Raw genomic sequence first — 18,379 nt, 5'->3', positions numbered from 1 at the left:
CCCCCCCCCAGCGTTCTTCCGACAGAGAATAGCCAGGAAAAAGAGGTCTCACGCGCCGATGCGCCCAGCGAGACAACCTGACGACAATTTAAACCACGAGATGTGTATGTAAGACACTGTTATACTTGTTTCCCTTCCAGAAGGACAGGCGTATTCCAACAGTTGGTTACAAACATAAAAATAACTGGGAAAACGTGTTCAGATTACCAATACGACAGGAGAAAATACCAAAGAATGCCGCTGACAAAAAGGGAGCGGTACAAAAAGACATGTTTTCTAGAACGTTAAAATTGTAATGGGAAGTTCTACGCTGGTGGAACGATTCTTGTCACTACAAAAAGCACGTTTTCTACCACGGTGGGATGGATGAACGCCTTAAACTATTGGTATTCGGCGGGTCCCAAAAGAGATATAACCATTTTTCAGAGTTAAGACCATCAATTCACAGTTAACTCGGTATTGATGAGACATCACGTTATGCTTCATACCGTTATCCGCTGATAGAAGGATTTATTTACTATCAACAAGGCTTGATAACTAGGGGAGGGTAGGGCAAAATGGACAGAAGGGCAAAATGGACCCCTGATGTAAAAGTAATAATTTTCATTGAAAAAATTCATTGGTTTGATTTGCACACCAGTGTTCACATTGAGGTACTACACTGAGAGAAAAATATGATTCTTCTGACTATATTTCATCACCATCGGATTATAGTCAAAAAATCCTCAACAATTTTTTATGGGTTACGGTAACTATGGCCGGAGAAGTAATTACTACAATGGAATGTAGTTATTACAACTATTTTATAGTTCTACTCACGATAGATTTATCGTGGTTACTTTTGAACTTTGGTTAGTTTAACTGCATTTTGATTTGCAAAAATTACGCTTGTGAAGTTACTATAATGTTATGTGCTGCATACAAAAAAAATCGTATCGTTCACCAAAACTGCCTCAACTATTTTCTTATTGTAAATCGAACTTCAGATTTGTCTCTCAGTGTACAAAGAATGAATTTGGGGGAAAGAATATGGGTCAAATTGTGAAAGTAGAATTGTAGGATTGCTTTCTGAGACTCAGACTTCACAAAGATCAGGCTTTGCGAGGTTCAAACCTTGCAATGGTTATCTCTATTATCAGGTCAATTGATCCGTTTGTAAATCTTTGGACTTTTTCACTTCTTTCAAGAATTTCTGCTTGTTATATTCTAGAATCACGAGTTGCCTGAAACAAGGATTCTTTTCTCTTTGCGAATGATCCAGGCCCTTCATCAAAAAGGATTGATCTACGAACTGATCAATATGATAGTGGAGGCAACACATGCAACGTTTGACCATAAAATGAATTTCCTAATTTAAATCACGAGAGATTAATAATTTTTAGGCTATTGGAAATTTGTACATGATAAGATCATAATACAAACGATTCTTCAATTGACCAACTTCCCCTGTTTTCACGAAAATATACCAATCATATTCGTCATATTACAGCGTTTATTTGTCCAACAACATTCGGATTTCCTTAATTGAATCATTGTACTCAAACTGAATCTGATTATTTAACTTAGTAACTTTGTTTATAATGGCCCGGCTGAAAGTCTCCATTAGTATTAAAAAGATAAGATACAGAGCCTATAAAAATTCTTGATATTTAAAAATGATGGTAGAGAGTAAAAGTAACAAAAAACAACTGTTCAACACATTTGGTTCCATCCGTGAGTCAAGAATCTCATACTGGGTAACACGTGTGTCAAGTTGGCGGAGCTTCTGAACAGGCGAAAAATATGCAGAGAATAATCCTTCTCTCTTTGTCTCCGTTATCATGTATTGAGCCTTAAAATGCCACCGATCTCATTTTATTTATCAATGTGTGGTATCAGTTAATATCTGTGCTCACACACGACAATCGAGGAATTCCAAAAGGTTTTGTTTGAAGGACAAAACAGCACGGAAACTAAAACAAGAAATTGATGGTTGCCAGCGGGCGGGGGGGGGGGGGGGAANTGGGAACGCATCATGCTGTGACGCAAAAGTCTCGGCGGATGGGAAAGCCTGCGTATGAAAGACCGGATGAATGAAACTAGTAACAGATGAAAAAACCATATACACTTTGCGTCACATTGTGGAGTTAATTACCTATAAAAATTCCCACATGAAGACATTGTTATTGATTATATATTTAATGCGTGTGCCATCGTGAAAAGTATCGTTTTTCAGTAAAATTGCATTTATTTTTCGAACATGTCATGGCGACAATAGTCTGAGCGTGGGATTTCAACTGCCAGATTTAAGGGTTATTATTTGTCCATTTTATTTCTTGATTGAACTGTCTCCAAGAACATGGAAATCTAACACTCGAAGAAAAGAAAATTCTGATTTTTCTCGTTATCATCGGCCAAACCTTTGGTAGGACGGTTGATGTACTGCAACGAGAATAAATCTACAAGTGTGCGGATTTAATAAGTTGAAGTTACGACACGTACTCCACGGAATCCGGTAATGTATACTATTTTTTTAAGTTCAAATACTTTTCACTTATAAATGTTATTCCCTCAATTTGTTGAATAGAAATATTTCATCCATTTTGCATACTGTCGGGCTGACTAGTCCGTTTCCTTCGTTTTCAGAGCTGGGAGATATGGATGTGCGTGGGGATTAGCCAAAGTGGGGGTAACTACGAAGGGAACGGACTAGTCAGTTTGCCTATATATCTAATGCAAAACATGTCAAACAGGGAGCAAGGTAAGGTTATATTCCATAGTAATGCTTACTATGTTCCATAGTAATACTTACTATGTTCGATAGTAATGCTTACTATGTCTCATGGTAATGGTTACTGCTACACAGAAATGCCTACCATGTCCATTGAAATGGTTACCATCTGAATGGAAAGCGGTCCTACAAACATATAAGGAAATACCTCTAAAATACACCGTTAAAATCCGCGATTGTCTCTTAATGCGTTCAGAAACTCAAGACGCCTAAGGCTTAAGCTCTTTAAACAAATTAAACAAATTAAACTCTTTATTTGAAATTTTCCTATTAAATTCTACAATTTTCTTTTTTTAATTTATATATTCATTTCAATAACAAAGTTTCAATTATATGGAATAAATAATGCATTTATTAGAAGTAAATAATCAATTAGAAATACATAAACAATTTCTTAGATTCAAACAGAGAATTATTACACGTCAATAAAGTCTTTTCCTTCACCATCTAAACAATGATTCCATTTCTGACTAATGAAATCTTTACTAGTATAACGGAAGCATTTGTTTACATTTATAAAACTATTCATTTCATATGAATAAAAATGCAACTGGAAATTGAATTTAGTTTTTAATGGGCGTTATTAAGAGCTCTCTGAATAAATTTATTATTTCATTCAAAAAGATAATTTCATCATTCTATGATTCTTACAATAAGAAAATTCTCGTTCTTGAATTAATGATATTTCTATGTCTAACATTGATCTATTCATGTTTCATTCCTTGATGGTATTTAATTATTTAGAATAATTACATTATGTGTTATAGGACACTTTACGTAATATAGGGAGTTCTACTATGTCCCGGGATAAAAATTTTCTCAGCCTATCGGATCTCTCCAAAACTGTGAGAGACTAAAAAATTGAATTGAAAACGGAACAAGATGGGATAATCTGGTGATCGGGTGATGGGCGAATGATATCGTGGGGTAATCTGAGATGAGTGGTGAACTAAATGATCAGCTAATTAGCTAGTTAGGTAAAACGGGAACGTGAAGTAGAATGGAACAGCTTGGACGATGGGCGAATTTCAGGCGCGGAGGGGGGGGGGGGNGGGGGGGGGTAAATAGGACAACAAAGTGAATTGGGCGAAGCACTAACCTAGTTATGGGGTAAAGTGGGACAGTGGGGTAAGATAGAATGACCGGTTGAAGCGGATCCGCTTTAAACCCTCATTCTGTCTTACCTCGTTATCCCATTATCACTTTACCCGGTCCTATTTTACTTTGTTGTCCTATTTCGCATCCTTGTTGTTCTATTCGTCTCTCGTCCAATTTGCCCGGCTGTTCCACCTCACCCATTTTACCCCGATATCGATTTTACCCGATTATCCCACTAAACACTAGAATTTAATTTACCTGCTGCCCAATTTACCCCTCCGGCTAATTAGCCTGTCATTTAGTTCACCCCACTTTACCTCACAATCTGAGCAGTGACTAGCATTCTCGTCTTGTTTACTCAGAAATTCAATTTTACACCCCACTATCTAATTTTATTCCATCATTCAATTTACCGAGCCATAAAGAAAGAAATTGAATAAGTTAATGAAAGAAGTAAAAAAATAAAAAAATCAAATTAATTTGCTACCGCATTCACCCCCTACTCCAATTCACCCCGTTATCCCATTTTACCCTACTATCGGAGTAACTCAGCGTTCCGGTTTAATTTAGGGTTTCATTTAACCGCTATTCCATTTTGCCCCACTCTAACTAATCTGTTTTCCCGTTTTATCCCACGGGTAAATGGCAGGGGTGCTTTCCCATTTTACCCCGCTGCCTAATGGGTCCACTCCACCCCAGTATCCCATCTTGCCCCATGGTCCCTTTTAAAACTCAGACCTCAGATTGGACACAGAATATATCACAGCGTATGGAGTAGATGAAACACCAACGATGTACCCATTTCAAAAAATAAATCTTATATATAAAAGAGAAGCCATTTTCGAGGCGACTGATGTATCAACGCACAGCGTAAACTACAAGAGCTACGAGCATGAGCTTTTGCCTATAGCTACCCTTAGTGACGTAAGCTCCCACTAAGGAAGAGTTTTTGGAAATTCACCCCCTAAGGGGGTGAAAAGGGGGCAACATTTTTCATGCGATTTCGAGGACCGCTCAAGTTAGAGTTGAAAATGCGCATGTAGATTCTCCTTTCAAAATAAACAAGCAGTATGACGGAAGCTATTTGACAGATCACTCATGACTGTTACTTTTTGTGTAAATTTTTTTCCTTCAATTTTAGTTTCCAGCAATTCCATTGGTAGTTTCTTAGAAATGAAAACTTATTGGTTGGTATGTTTGAAAATGTTATGGCCAATAATACTCAAATTTCATTACTCTTTGATGTACCATAGACTGCCCCTTTTACGGATGTACATTTTTTCTTCCACCCATTAAAATAGAGAAGCAGCAACATTTTGAAATTTAGCTGAATAATATTTTCTCTATTTCTGTAAAATGAAAAAAACAATTTTTTTTTATATAATATGATCTTTCTAAGTCAGCCGAGAGTGAAAATGAACAGTTAAATATAGATGCGTTGATCCTTTTTTTCTTAAGAATCTTTGATAAATTGTTCTATCTCAGTAACTATTGAGTATATTGACCTAAAATTGGATATAGGAATGTTATTTGACAATCCTAACTAGTAGTCAATGTTTCAAAAGGTTTCCCTGATTTTAATCCATGTTATAGTGTTCAAGAGTGAATTCTGACCAAAAAAATACAAAAACGGCAATATCTTGAAAAGTTTCTATACAGAGGTATACATATTTTGATTGATGCAGATAGATGACATCAAGACGAACATTTTGAGAAAAAAAATTGAAATCGGTTTTATATTTTTTGAGATATTGAGCAAAACAGTTTCACATAACAAGTTGAATATCTCCGAAACTACTGGTCCGATTTTGCTCATCCAAAATACCAAACTTTGTTATCACAAGACCTGAAATCCTACCAAGTTTGAAGTTTCTATCTCGATTATTTTTTAAGTTATCATGTTTACAAGCAATTTCAGCGAAAAAATGAAAAAACGAGAATAAAACCACATTGCTTGGGGTGTAATGGTCTTTTTTCGATCCATTTACATAGGTATCATCACGACGAGTATTTTGAAAAAAAAATCCAATCGGTCGAATGGTTCAGGAGATATCGGCAAAAAACGATTCTTGAGGAATTGCTGTATCTCACCGCTCAATCGATCGAGCTGAAATTTACCCCAGTTTTGAGTATCAATAGTCCCAGATAGCAGCCAAAATTTCAAGTTCTTTGCGCTAACCGTTCTCGAGTTATGGGGGCAATTGGGGACATACGCACACACATGACCACAGACATACATACATACATACAGACATTTTTTAAAAACATCATTTCTTCACGTTTCATGACATTTCTAGGCATTTCCACCCAAAGTTAGGAAATCGAAAAAAATTACAATTACATAGCTTCCATTCGGAAGCAAAAGACACGTGTTTTTTATCTTCTCGAAAATCCACCCCTAAGAGGGTGAAACGCAGAAAGTTCTAGAAATTTCCACAACTTTCTGGAGGTTTCTCGAATTTTCCAGAAAATGAGGGAATATTCTTCGACACTAAAAACATCTATTTAGCCAATGATAGTGGAAATTTCTAGAACTTTTGGCCCAAAAGTTTTGGGAGAACTCGAGAATGCTCTACGATAGTTATTAGACAAATTATTCTCATTTCTATTATTATGAGATATTTTCTTGAAATTTTCGCCGTTTCGCCGAAAGTTCTCAGGTTTTCTGAAGTGTTCTGGAAAATTCGAGAAATTTCTCAAGTTTTTTAAAGAGTGCAAGAAAGTTCTTGACTTTCCAAGTGAATTCAACAAACTTCTCAAATTTTTTGGGAACCTCGAGAAACTTTAACTTTTTCTTCATTGACTTTGACTTATCATAAATAATATTTCCTTCAATGTGATATCATTCATTCATTTAGGAATGAATAAAAAAACAATAATCATCATCATCATATCAATCATTATATCAATAATCATATCAATGAATATCACTTCGCGAGCGCCTCATATGTGGCTAGTAAGAACTAAATTGATACGAATATTTGAATTGAGACGCATTAAGGATTCGTATGGCATAGCTTATGAAGGTCTACCAGGAACAGGCCTGGTCTAGACTAAACAGAGCACTTGGCGAGAGCACTTACGACATTCTATAGAAATTATATCCATTCAATAATTATCAATACATTGTATTTGGTGATGTACTAAATATTCAGTCTTCTACAATATATCAGCGTGTTTCCTTAGTTCGTAAATCGTTCAATTGTGCTTAGTCAATTATTATAGCGACTAGCGAACGGGCGCTTCGCGCCCTTTGCTAGATTATATTATATTAATTTATTTTATTGTTTTCTTTCCAATTTTTCCTTGCGGTTAGATTAAATTGAATTTATTGGATTCTATTCCCATTGTAGTATACAAATTGTGGGAACAGTTTTTCTGATTTTCAAATGAAGAGATATTTATGTCAAATAATAAGGAGAATATTGATACTTTTTTTGGGATGATGATCTATATACTTTTTACAATTACATCATTGTTCAAAAATTTCATTATGTATTACATTTTTCATATAACTATTTCCGTCTTCTTCATTTTTTATTTTACCTCCTTCAGTCATGCATATTTTCAATTTTTCACTTGCCCTCACTTTTGACAATGCCACGTATAATTGACAATGACTGAATACGTTACTTTTAAGATAACCACTTACTCTTTCTAATGTCTGTCCGTTGACATTTTTCAATGTACCCATAAAATTTTGGAATTCATCATATTTTTTTTCCTTAAATCAATACATACCAATTTTCTTTTAAATATCAACAGATATGAAAATTTTTCATCTCTTTAATGTCATTTCAATCGAACGGAATAAGGAAAATGCAAAGTAAGATGATCAGCAAGAGAATAAAAATATCAATTGTGCAATGTCTCCGAAAAATTTTCTAATTGAGTTTTTTTCCTTCAATAATGTAGGAAGATTAATATTTTTCGTTTTCATGATTTCATTGAGAGGAAATGAGAAAAATGCAGGAAGAGATGGTCAGCAAGAAAATAAAAAAAAGCGATTTTTTAATTTTCTGAAAAATTTCAAAACTGATTTTTTTTTAGATGACGAAAAAATATCAATATGTTTCCTTTCTATGGTCTAATTTCAATGGAAGAAAGTAAAAAAAAAACAGAGATACGTAATCAGCAAGAAAATGAAAATTTCGATTCTTCAATGTCTCCGGAAAATTTTAAAATTGATATATTTTTTCAAGGTCCGGTTGCACCAACCCCTGTTAGACGAATTTAACAGCCTGTTAAACTAACAGACTGTTAAAATTTATCTGTCCAGTAAATTTATTGGGTAGCACCAAAAATTTTACTGGTCCAGTATCTTCCTAGTAAACCACCCAGTAAATTTGAGGATATATTTAAGTACTTGTTACAGTTTGATACAGATCACATTATATATTCAGACATTTTCAATGATTAAATTTTTCAAACAAATTACGTATAAAACTTAAAAAAAAAAATCACGGATATTCAGCTTTATTTCAATTACATTTTGTAAATAATTATTATTCTTTCAAACATTCCCTTCTTGCAAATAAAAAATTAAAATTGTTTAAACTTTTGGGAACCTTATTTTTTGTGCATGAAAATGATTTCTAGTAAAATTCTAAAAATTTATAAATTTGCTACGATTTCGAATAAAGTATTTTCAGGCCGGAAAATTGATTTTTTATAAATGAATGAATTTAAAAAAAAATTTTCCTTCTCGTATACCCTTTCGGGTCTTTACAATTTGTTCCCTTCCCACCCCCCAACTCCCTGTACCGCATTCGCCGAAGGACAAGGGAAAACCTCACTGGAGGGCAAAACCTGCCCAGGTACAGTCGTCTCTTGCGAGACTCCCGCTCGACAATGAAACCGTGACATTTAGAGTGTCACAAATTTTGGTCCCCCCAGCCGGGAATCGAACCCGGGTCTTCCGCATGCCAATCCCACACTCTACCACACAGTCACCGCCGTCGGTATAAACGAATGAATTATATTACATAATAATTATTATCCATAAAAAATGGTCGTAGGGGACCCAGGGTAAAGTCAAACGCCGGGCAAAATGAAACGATAGCAAAAACGGAATGTATAGCAGAATTCAGATGATTTGTTTTTTTTCGTATCAAGTAGGGGGAGGAGAGGAGTAAAATGGGTTATCAGGGTCACCCAGTTTCCCAGAGTCCAAAGCTCTTATTTCACAAGGGTCGAACGGACGGGTAGAATCAAATAGTTATATGGGTCAAACATTAGAGTCGCCTGAAAGGATGACAAGGACCGTACAGGAGGGTGAAGGAAGAAAATCTTTCCCGTTTGGACCTTCTAATTGTTTCACTGTTTGACGGGATCTATAACCGTTTTGTTACACTGTTTCGTGTGAAAAATTTATGAAATAATTAACTAATTCATATTTTTATCGTTTTCTATAAATCCTTCAGCAACAATCAATTTTCCACCCTAAAAATCATTTAGTCGTAATCGTAACGGATTTGCCTCCATGTCGAATTTTGCACGGAGAGAAATTCCCTACAAAAATTCTAGTGCTGGCACTGGAAAAAAGGCTCAAAGTGACGGCCAGGGAAAAATTTCAGCACTGGAAATTTTACTTGGTAATACGTGACTTTTTTCCGTATTTATATGACATTTTCACCCCCCCCCCCCCCCCCCCCTCCGCCACTAAATAATGAACTCAGAAATCCTAGGACCCTCCCTCTGAATGTCTTTCGGAATAAATGAACAGCCCCGCACTGGTTTAAATCCTGATTTTCCACCATTTTTTCACTAAAAAATCCAAACGGCCATTAAATTGAGAAAAAAATACGCTTCCGAATCGAACCGAATTTCCTGGGAATTCCTTGCTGTTTTTAATGATTTTCAAGTTTATCGTGAGGGTGGAGCCACTTCAATAGACAAACTTGATGATTGAAAATCTCAGAATCTATAGTTTTCAAAATTTTTCGAAAGATCTGTAGAATAACAATTACGAGGTACTTTTTCGAAATTCGACTTCTAAATAGCCAATTTCATTCTTTTCCGAATAAAAAATTGCAATATTCAAGCAAAACAGCCCAGAGAATGAATACTTCTAAATTTTTTCCTCAAATCCAAAATACTATAATTATTTTCAGGATTATTTTCCTGGCTATTTTGCAGGAATATTGATTTTTTAAATTAAAAAAGTCACGGAATTGACTATTTAGGAGTTGAATTTAAAACAAGTACCTCGTAATTGTTGTTCTACACATATTTGAAAAAATTTTGAGAAAAAAAAGACCCTCGTAGCTCTGAAATTGAGTACACTGGACTATTTTTTTAGATTTCAAGCGCCTGGGGGGCAAACATACAATAAACAATCTTTTTTCGCACTCATTCTTCGTTTTTCAAGATATATAATCGATCTTCAATGTACGATAAATCTCACTGCAATATTCCGTGACTTTTAAAACTCATAGTAACCTCTCCTTAAATGAAAAACAGTTTGTGGTCCATTTTACCCACACGGTCCCTTTTACGCCTCTATCCCCCTACCAAAAAAAAAAATAACGAAGGGTCGAACAGTTTTTAGAAACAGTGGAAGAAATCAGATGGCTGCAACTTTCTCAGGGTCTTATGGACCATGAAACAAGTAGAGTGATCTCTGCCCCTTTCTCTCCTATTCGACTCTTCTGATTACTGTACTTATCTCTCCCACTTGACCTTTAAGACCTTTCGATCCTCCTGATCACTCTCTCATTTGACCCTCAAAACTATTTTTGACCCTTAAGAATGCGTTTCATTCTAACCCTCGTTTTACTTTACCGGGTCGTTTCACTTCGCCCCACTCTCCCCTAATTTTCAAATATTGCAATTTTCTCATTATTTTATCAATTCAGTTCCAAAAGCAGACTTTCCAATTTTTTTCAATTTTTTAAATGTTTCCTAAAAGTTTAAAATGAAAAATCAAACTCAAACTTTTGAAAATTTACAAAGTGACATCATTGCAAACCAATTGAGGATTACTTAACAGACATTTACCGGAGGGATAAATCTCTGTTAAGTAGACTCTCGATAAACCTCCTGTAACATCCGAATAAAATTTATCAAAGATTTACCCGAGGTTTACTGGCTGGTAACTTTAACAGGGGGTGGTGCAACCGGGCCTAAATAATGGAAGAATACCTATTAATTCAATTTCTATTTTCACATTTTGATAGAATACATTTAAAAAATAGCAAAGAATAAAAATCGGAGATGAAAAATTTTATCGGATTAATATAATGTAATTATTTATAGATGTTCTACAAAATAAATAAACTGAGGAAAATGACCTTCATTTTTATAATTTATTGAGCATTGATTTATTGACTGATTAGTAGAAATTAAATCTCTTGATTATCATACCCCAGCACAGAACTTAATCCATAGATGGGGAGATATGAAACTAGTTGTGTCACTCAAACCCGAAAATTAGTTTTTGGGCAATATCTCGGAATGCAAAGGAGATACAATAATTTGGTAATAACTTTTTTGGTAGATTTCATTTTTCCCTACAAGAAAGGTTCTTACCAAGAAATAGTATATTCTACACCAAGGGAGCAAAACAGCACATTCTAACCCGAGGGTGGACTACCATGGTGTACACACACGATAATCACGCGGGTTAGGATATCCTGTTGTCCTCCCTCGATGCACACGATATTTTCCGTCATAACTGCACGGTTAAGTTCGATTTTTATCTGTAAATGAAAGAGAGGAATGTGGGTTATGTCATTTTTTCATTTATGTTGAGGCAATTTTTTACATACAAAATTGGCGGATTCGAAATTGAAAAACGTTTGTAAAACTGATATCCTTCGCGTATTATCCAAGTTTTTTTCTAGAACGTGCAATCGTGTTTATTACTTGAAAAATTAATAAAAGAAATTTTACGAGATCACGTTCTGACTGTTTACAGGTAATTTTACAGTGCCCCCCAATATCAAATCTTTGCTGTTTCCAACGATATATTCGATTTCTTTTACTTACCTACTGAAATTACTCGGATTTTTTCAGGAGTCCTAATTTGAAAATTTAGGAAAATACATAGAAAAATAAGTGTTTTCGAAGGAAGAACTTCATTTTCAAATCGATGGGGCAGAAGGAAAAATTGACCCATTGCATGATTTCAACCAAAAAGTCGTTTTTAAGGGTCAAGGGCTAATGGTATAAAAAAATTGTTTTTGTTTTCGAAGAAATGAGAATTTTTATAAAAAAAGGGCAACATTTTTTTGTGAAATCATAGCTATAACTGTAGATTTAATGGGAAAAAATTATAGAGCAAATTCATCTCAACATTTTTCCCTTACTAGTAGATTTACGCAGCTAGAAATGTAGCACAAAGCTCTCCTAAACATGTATAACAGGGTGAAACTGGCAGTCAATACAAAATTTGATTCGGAATACCGAAACTATAATTGGGGGAATCTGCCAAATGAAAAATTAAGTTACAATCAATTAGGAAAGGTTCAGAAAATGAGCGTGGCAAATGTATCGAATGCAAGAATACATCACATCCAATGGACAATAGTCATACAGAAGTTAGGAAATTTTCCCTTTATACTTCTGAAGTTATATACAATTCTGAACATCAATCAAAATATTGGAAAACGAAGAGATGAGTAGACCGAGAATTCCAATTTTAAAGTCACGGTGATGTATTTGTGGGTTACTTCAATAAACATTCCTCCCTATGGTGCTTGCTTCTACAATAGTTAGAGGATATAACCACAACGAACAGAAACATTCCTCCGTCCTCGAGGACGACAACGCCGTCATAACACCGCGATTGGCGCCTCCCTTTACTTCTACAATCTCCTCAAACTCTGCAAGCCGTTCTTTTCGCTTTACCAATCCACTCCTCTTTGTCTCTCAGTCTCGAATTACAAGACCTTTGACGTTAGTGTTCCGCAGAATTTTGTTCGCACCCGCAACACCGCAGAGCCTTTGAACCGGTAGGAAAAATAAACAGTATGGATAAATGCTATGAATGGTTGAATTTTGTGGCCCCTGGGAACCTTCGTTGATGGATGCAAGATGCACACTCAGTTCCAGTTTTAAGGATTAGTCCCTCTTTTGACCCTAGGTCGAGTAATTTCGTTTACTTCATATATCTGACATTATAAACATGAGTTTCAACTCGAGCTCGTGGCTGCTCAGTGCATCAAATTTTCAAAAACATGGGCAGAAACTAAAAAGACAGAAGGCGCGTGAGCGTTACTTTTTGCGCTTCCAGTTTCCTTTATTTCTACCGATTCCATTAAAGTATTTATGGCGTGGTCAGGAGAAAGGAAGAGGGTTGAAAAAGTCAAGAAATTGATGATTTTTTTTTTGCTTCAGGATAGAAGCCATGGTTTTGACCGATTTTTCGAGTTTCTAATTTTGATCGGAAATGGTCTAGGATGTTATGAAACGTGAAAAAATGATGTTTTAAGGGTCATGTCTGTATGTATGTATCCGAAAATGGAGTTTTGGTGATTAATTTTTAGACAAATCAACATAAATACGGTGAAATTTGTAGATAAAAATCGGCCATTTTGGCTAATTGTAGCTATTATTGAACTCAATTTTGGCGCGCTGTTCCAGCCCGATCGGTCTAGTTCCTGAGATGTAACAACTTGTTTAAATTTGGTTTTTCCTCAATATGTCAAAAACTATTGCAACGATTTAAAAATTTGTTTTTCAAAATACTCGTCTCGATAGCCTTTATATAAGTCAATCAGCAATATACTCTTTAATATACAGTTTGGAGATATTACCCTTTTTCCGTTTTTCATGCAAAATCGTGTATGCACGATACTTTGAGAAAAAAGAAAATAGCACATTGAAATTTGGTATCATTATAGCTCGTACAATATTGAAGGTTGGTATTCTAAATGGGCTCAACCGGCCGAGCAGTTTCGGAGATATTTAATCTTTTGTATAAATCTATTTAATTCAAAGATTGAATATCTTCCTGTAGACATCCTGTAGCATGTGCTTACGGTTGTATGCCTGTCATAGGACACCCCTGAAGCACTAACATATGAGATTTCACGTGCTTTTTGACCCGTCGTTTGGCGCGCGGACATCTCTCACGCAACGCTAGTCAACCTATAGGACGTCTCTACACTGCGAGTGAGACTAAACAGAGCGCGCCTACTGATGGGTTAAATCGGAAAATTTCAAACGCAGTGATAACCCCCTAAACACCGTAAACGGTCTACAACGCCGGTCCAGTGCCATTTTTGTATTTAAGTGATATACTAAACGATTTTGGGTACGCCGAAAGAAACCAAAATATGGGACCTGTCTTCCACCCATACAATCTACTGCACATGTGTTTCATATAACCTCATCAATTCGGTCCGAGTAGTCACTTTAGCGGATCGTTACTAAACGTCACATTGAAGGTGGGAGTATACAGCTTTTATGGACACAATGTGTTCAATTTCATTTTTTCAAAAATAGTCTTTTCGAAAAAATGTGCGGAAACTAAAGTTGGTATTGTGCCTAAAAAATACTCTTGGTCTATTCTATACACTCTGAAGACGATTGCCCGCAGAAAAAATTGCCTGAGCTACTTGGATATTGTTGAGAATGTATTACACCCTTTTCGCCAAAATTCACATTTTTTTCATTTTTCTGGTAAATTGTTGATCGGATTGACGTGAAAAATATACCGTTTTTGCGGTTTATCATTACTTAATGGCCCACGAAATTTCATGATTGTGCAATCATTTTCCTGCGTTTTTTCTAAAACTTTTCGGAAATTCAGAAAACTTTAGAAAAAATGCAGGAAAATGATTGCACTACCATGGAACTTCGTGAGTCAGTCAATAATTATAAAACGCAAAGACGATATATTATTTCGCCTCAATCCGATCAATAATTTGCCGGAAAAATGAAAAAAAAAAAAACGTGAATCTTAGCCGAAAGGGTGTAGTACATCCTTAACTCTCCATCACTCACGCTCGGCCGCCAGCCTTCATCCGTCGTACGGTTAGCGCTGTTGCCACCTTGGCGCTTACCGTTATGCGCGCAATTCAAGTGTGGCAGTCAATGTACCAACACTGTTGCTCGAGGGGTTGTCAGGGACTCATTCGCACCGGGCGGCGCGGTGCCGCTTTTCTATTCGTTCGACATTTCTTTAATTTTTTTAGCTAAACAAATTTCCCGAAAAAAAAACGGACAACACCAACGCTTAATAAAAGGATTGAACTAGAAACTCTCATTTTTTAAGAATTTGTAAGCGTCGAGAAACACGCTAAAATATAAAAAAACGAAAGCGGACGGCGCCAGGCTCATTGAGCGAGTGTCGAGGGTTAATCCGCCAGCACTCACGGCATTTCACCGAAAACCTTCAGTCTCGCCGTGAGAGAATCTCTTGCGCATTACACGCATACTAATTAGATAGAGAGGTCCGAGCTATCCATGGGACTGGTGTAGTTGTCGAGTATTATCGAACGCTTCACGGAACCGCTCGATGCGAGCGATCCACCCGACGGGCTTTAGTCGCGCCGTGAGAGAATCTCTCATATCCCCTCGGTCGAGCTTGATAAAATATTTTTTTACAATTTATTGAAACATGCTAGACGATTTTTATTGACCCCAGAAAAAAAAATGATAATTGCTTGAAGCAATCACGAACTTTTTCAGTTCAACATCTCAATTTTTTGACTATGTTCCCTATACCCTGAAAATTTTTGCAAGAGCGAACAAACGCGAAATGATATAGCGCGAGTGCTGACGGGTATAAATGGAAGAGGATGAATGAGAATTTTTTGAGAAATTTGTTGTATGTTTGAAATTCACCCACATCATGTATATTTTACGTAGATTCTTCTATGGGGATCATTAATTGACGAGATAATCAGAAAAATTAAAACTTGATTCAACAACAAACATCAACTAAACCAGTTCTTTACTGCTCTAGAATATGTATGGAATGCTGTAAAAATCATCCCAGTGATGATATTCCTCCCGTGTCACAAAACTACACGTGAGATGAATTCTTAATCTCGTATTGTCCCTCAACCTCATTTATTCATCTTTTTATCAATCCATGAAAGAAACTTTGTCTACTTAGAACGTGACAAGATTTAATATGATTTAACCATGGTAGGCAATGATACAAGAGAAGCCGTAGCGCGTGCGGGTTTTAAGTATCTCGTTCGTATACGAGAGAGTCGGTATAAAAGGTGGAATGGAAGCCACCGAAGGAGACGAGTCAGTTAAAACGTAAAGCGTTATCCAACAGCAGGGGGCCCTTGGGTGCTATACCTCTCTCTCTTCAACAGTCGTCCCATCAACATGTATACATACATATATATCCCAAGCCTCTTCCGTAAACCCGTCCACTCTCGTCCAAAGATGGTCACGAATGACCGGAGCCAGTGAACGCTCGAACAGAGATTGATAAAGATAATGACCTCCTCCGAGGGCCATCGTCAACGTTATAACGGTAGAAACAAAAGTGTTATCCCCACTCATGGGAGCAATATACAACATTACATGATGGCGGAGCAATGACGATAAAAGGAGCAGCGAGACAGCGTGCGGTGATAAAATAAAGAAGTGTTTGTACGCTCAAATTGTCAGATTTCCCTTTTATTTATTTTTCTTACAATCAAAAGGAACAATATTATCATTTCTGTCACCTCCCTTCGCTCGGCTAGGTCGGGATTTTCGGACTCGTAAAATAAAATAGTTTACATCATAGGGCCGAGAAAGCATTTTCTGACGAGTGTGATTATAATCCTCGCCTTTGGCTCAGAAAATACTTTGTGGGCCTAATGACGAAATCTATAGTATTATGGAGAGAAAATACAACAAATTTATTAACCCTCATCAATCGCAATTTTCTGAACATTATTTCCGCAAAAACATGGCCACGAGAATTTTCTGAAATCTGTAAGAACCAAACGACGTGAAATCAACTTGGATGACACTGTCTGATTACAGGCGAGGCGCGCTAGTATATTCCCCGGGGGACAATAATTCTCCTCCAGAATTTACTGCTCCTCAACTGATGCCCATGGCCACAACAGATCAGCTAAAGCGAAAAAAAAACCAAGAGAACAAAAACCAACGTTGTCCTCTCGAATTTCATGATAATCCATATGGGGCCAACAGAGTGATTATCCTAAAAGCATTCACTCTTAAAACATTTCAAAATTCCCTGCGATAAGCCCAGTCGAGGAAAAAGGAAAAAAAATCAGTGAAGAAGAATATTCAATCTCAATAATCCCAAGAAATGCATATGATTCGATAGGACGAATCGTTGGAGCCCAAAGGATATTATCTGTTCTGTGCACGAGCGCAAGAAATGCACCCTCAAGGTGATGACCAAAAACAGCGGCGTTCTCCTCTTTGTCAACGCATCGACATTAATATTAATTCTACCTTCTCCGTTGGGGTATTCGAGACCCAGTGCCCGCTGAGTCATCTCACTGTCCGACGTTCACCTTCTATAATGCAGAGTTTGTAGAGAAGAAATAAAAAAGGTAGAACCTTCGGGTTGGCTCGGTGTGTCGCACGCGCCCGTCTGATTTATCGGTTTGCCTTCTCTCTACAGCAAACCCAGCGGAGATCGCTCCACGAATCTCGATCGTTTCACCTCCCTCTCCTCGTTCTCTTCGTCTGCCCAGTAACTATACCCCTTTTCTTTCTTTCTTATTCTTGTTGTTAGGGGTGTATACTTGTGCACATTTATTTTTAGTTGCTTGTCTCAAAAACCGTTCGCCTCGTTTGGGTCCTCGGTTGATCCTCATCGTTTCGAGAATGAATAAAAATAAAAGATACGAGTGACATTGTCATTTCTTGCTCTCGAGAGATTCAATTAAATATTTATTTAATATTTATTCCTTGCATTAAATATTCAAAGAGAATGAGAATTGAGAGAAAAAAATCCCGCGCCGCTCAGCCGGGATTAGACATAATTGCCACAGAAGAAACAATACTTTTTTAACTTTTCCATTACCGTACACCTTTCGGTTTCTTACGGATTTTTACTTTTCCAGCAGCATATTAATTCCAAATGCTTCTTCCAACTTTTGAAAAATTCGAATTCTTCTACAGGTGAACAATTTATCAAACGTTATTTAATCGAGTGTATAAACTTTTGGCCGGGAAGACTCTCGAGTTTATTTAATATCTAATTATTATTTATATTATATAATATTTCTCTTTGAGATTGATGCGTTATTTATTGCAAACAGTATCAATATTTAGTGGTTAAAAAAATGTTTTTGAATTTGCATGAATGTAAAAAAAAGCATAACAATATTTGCAGGAGTATAGAATAAAAAGATTGTAATTGTATTTCAATTACCTATTGTGAATCATCGAATGAAATTATGAGTTACATTAGTAGCATTTTAATTATTGTAAACCTATCCAGCTAATACTTGATATGAGGAGCAGTCTTTGTACTATCGTAATACTTCTTTTTCAATTAATGATTAGTTTAACAACAATTCGAAGTTTTAAGGAGGACGAAAATTATTTCTATTGTAACGACTTTGAGGTTTA

The sequence above is a fragment of the Diachasma alloeum genome, unplaced genomic scaffold (assembly GCF_001412515.2).
Source record: "Diachasma alloeum isolate Michigan unplaced genomic scaffold, Dall2.0 Dall_scaffold_00181, whole genome shotgun sequence".
Classification (NCBI taxonomy): Eukaryota; Metazoa; Arthropoda; class Insecta; order Hymenoptera; family Braconidae; genus Diachasma; species Diachasma alloeum.
The sequence above is the reverse complement of the archived record's forward strand: the minus strand, read 5'-3'. Positions refer to the sequence as shown.